A 2,633-nucleotide genomic window follows, 5' to 3' on the forward strand; every position below is an offset into this window, starting at 1 on the left:
CACGGGACCCTAGCCCCACCCCCACGAGACTCTAGCCCCTCCCCACGGGACCCTAGCCCCAGCCCCACGGGACCCTAGCCCCTCCCATGCATCCTCAGTTTGTTGCCACTAGTTAACCTTGATCTTGCCTACCATCGAGAATTTTGGCTCTCTGCAGTCCCTTCAGCTCCACGGGGAGGGAGAATTAATGGGATGCCCATGTGCCCTGCCTCCTCGTGTTTAATATGCGGCAGAAGTCAGAGTCACTGAAGAGCGACCCTGTGTCGTCCGGGCTTGTCCAGTGGGGGAAGAAATTGGCTGATCTGGAGGTTTTTTGTTTCTATTAATATCCCATCACAAACGCATTGTGACTCAGCCTCGTCCTGCCTGGGTGCGCAGGGCCGGCTCCCTCCCTCCTTTGCTCCCAGGATCCCGCAGTCAGCCTGGCCCCTCCAGGGTCATTCCTTGGGCTGAGAGCCAGAGAGCAGGTGCCTATCCATGGAGGATCAACCTTTGCAGTGCCCCCAAGGCAGCATTTTATTAAGCATTCCTGGTGACTTTGGATCCTGGGGTTAGGAACCTCTCTTCAGTTTAGGCATCCGAATGTTTTCTTGGCTGCTAGCTTCAGAGAGTGAGTACTGAATAAGAGAAAGAAAATGCCTGGTTGGTTTGCTAGGTGGGGGTCTGGGGTCCCCTCCATAGTTGACCTGTGCCTTTGACCCAGATGAGTTTAGGGGAAGGTTAAAGAAATGACCTACTTTAAAACTTGCCCAGGACTCGGACAGAGAGCTCAGTTGCTACAGCCCTCTGGGCTTAGCAGGTAGGAAGCCGGGGAACTCTAGTACTGCATAAACGAGTACTTGGTGGCACATGCCTTTACGGGAGGTGGGGACAGAAAGATGAGGGGTTCAAGGTCATCCATAGCTATGCAGGGAATTGAGGCCTGCCTGGAATACAAGATACCCTGTCTCAAAAACTAGGCTGAGTGCTTGAGTCAAGTTCATGACTGTTCATGCAGGAGGGCTCAGCCCAGTGTAGGCAGTACCGCCCCTAAGCAGGTGGTCCAGCTTTATAAATAAGATAGCCATGGGCTTGGAAGCAAATCAGCCAGCAGTGCCTTGAGGTGTTTTTTTTTTGTTTGTTTTTTGTTTTTGATGTCCCCACACAGACTTTCTTCAGTGATGGACTGTGACCAAATAAATCCTTCCCTCCCCTAAGTTGCTTTCGGTCATGATGTTTGTCGCAGCAACAGAAGGGAAACTGGAAAAGATATAAGCAGCTTTATCAAGGTGAAACTCACATAGAATGAAATGAATGTACTCTGCCGTGTACAACTCGCTTGCCTGGGAGGGCAGGAGTGAAGGTCTCCTTGGTTCACAGGGAGACAGGAAAGAGGCATGGGGTGGGAGGGCCACAATGTTCCCCAGCACTCTCCGAGCTGGCCTTACATCTCAAGGTGCCCCCAGCTGGAGCTAGGGAGATGGCTTAAAGGTAAAGTACTTGGTGTGTAAGTATGACGACCTGAGGGTGATCCCCAGAACCCACATCAAAATGCTGGGTGATGATCTCCAGCATTGGGGATGGAGATAACCAGATCCCTGGAGCTCTTCGGTCAGCCAGGCTAGCCAATCAGTGAGAGATCCTGTCTCAAAAAAAAAAAAGACTAAAGAAGACATTCGATGTGGGCCTATGTCTTCGCCCTTGCATGTGCACACATGCACACAGATTTCACTCAGCTGCTAATAAAGTTCCCTCTACCCTAGTTTCTTTAAGCCCTACACGCTAAGCTGACTGCTCTCCCAGGCTGACTTGTCAGCCTGCTCCTTTGTGTACTTGTACATGAGTCGGAGGCATGAGATCACGAGTCTGCATGAAGATATGTGCGTCTACCTGCTAGTCGCCACTCTGTATTCGTGTATGCATGTATGTGTATGTGTCTAAAGGTTTTCGTCTGCATGTGTACAGATATTTATGTGCATATATGTGCCTGTAGGATTGCATGCATGGCATCCATCCATGAACCTGTGCATATGTGTATATGTTCGTGCAGGAGTGTGCATATGTGTATGTTTGTAAGACTATGCAGCAGACATATGATGTATGCATGTGCCCAATTTTGTAAGGACGCACAATTGCAAAGACCCTTGTGTACATGAGTGTGATTTCTAGTGTGCATGCAGACATGTGTTTGCGTATGTGGGCATAAAAAGGATTCTGTGCATATGAACCCTCGGAAGATGCTATGTGAATAACTGTAGGTGGGAGACCTGTGTTCAGGAAAGCAGGCTGCCAAGGGGAATACATTGTACCAGGGAAATAGGCACTGTTCACTTAGAGGGATGCCCTTCGCCCTCTGGTTCCTGCTAAAAATTAGGGTCCTAATAATGAATATTAACAACCATGTTAAGTATGGGTTAGGCATCAGTCGAAACATTTTCCACTAGGATTCTAGGAGGAGACCTGTGTAAGCAATGTCCCTCTATTTATGGGACAAGTAAGACCCCTGCTTCCAGGGTCTTCGATCTAACCCAGCACACTCCCTGAGAGCATGGCCTCATGGGAGCACCAAAACCTACTCCTCTCACTTCTCAACATCCCAAGAGGGCGTGCTGCTGGGAGTTGTCGGGAGGCCAGCGGCGAGGGGCTGAGCGCCC

At 50.1% G+C, this 2,633-nt stretch overlaps 1 long non-coding RNA gene across 1 annotated transcript in view; it reads right to left on the reverse strand.

Moving 5' to 3' along the window:
* LOC116069943 overlaps positions 1 to 275 on the reverse strand; it is a 5,403-nt gene extending 5,128 nt beyond the window's left edge. Inside the window, exon 1 of the long non-coding RNA XR_004110225.1 lies at positions 133 to 275. This is a non-coding gene — a long non-coding RNA (uncharacterized LOC116069943). The remainder of the gene's footprint in view (positions 1 to 132) is intronic.
* Positions 276 to 2,633: the final 2,358 nt, after the last annotated feature.

This window comes from Mastomys coucha, unplaced genomic scaffold (genome assembly GCF_008632895.1).
Source record: "Mastomys coucha isolate ucsf_1 unplaced genomic scaffold, UCSF_Mcou_1 pScaffold1, whole genome shotgun sequence".
Classification (NCBI taxonomy): domain Eukaryota; kingdom Metazoa; phylum Chordata; class Mammalia; order Rodentia; family Muridae; genus Mastomys; species Mastomys coucha.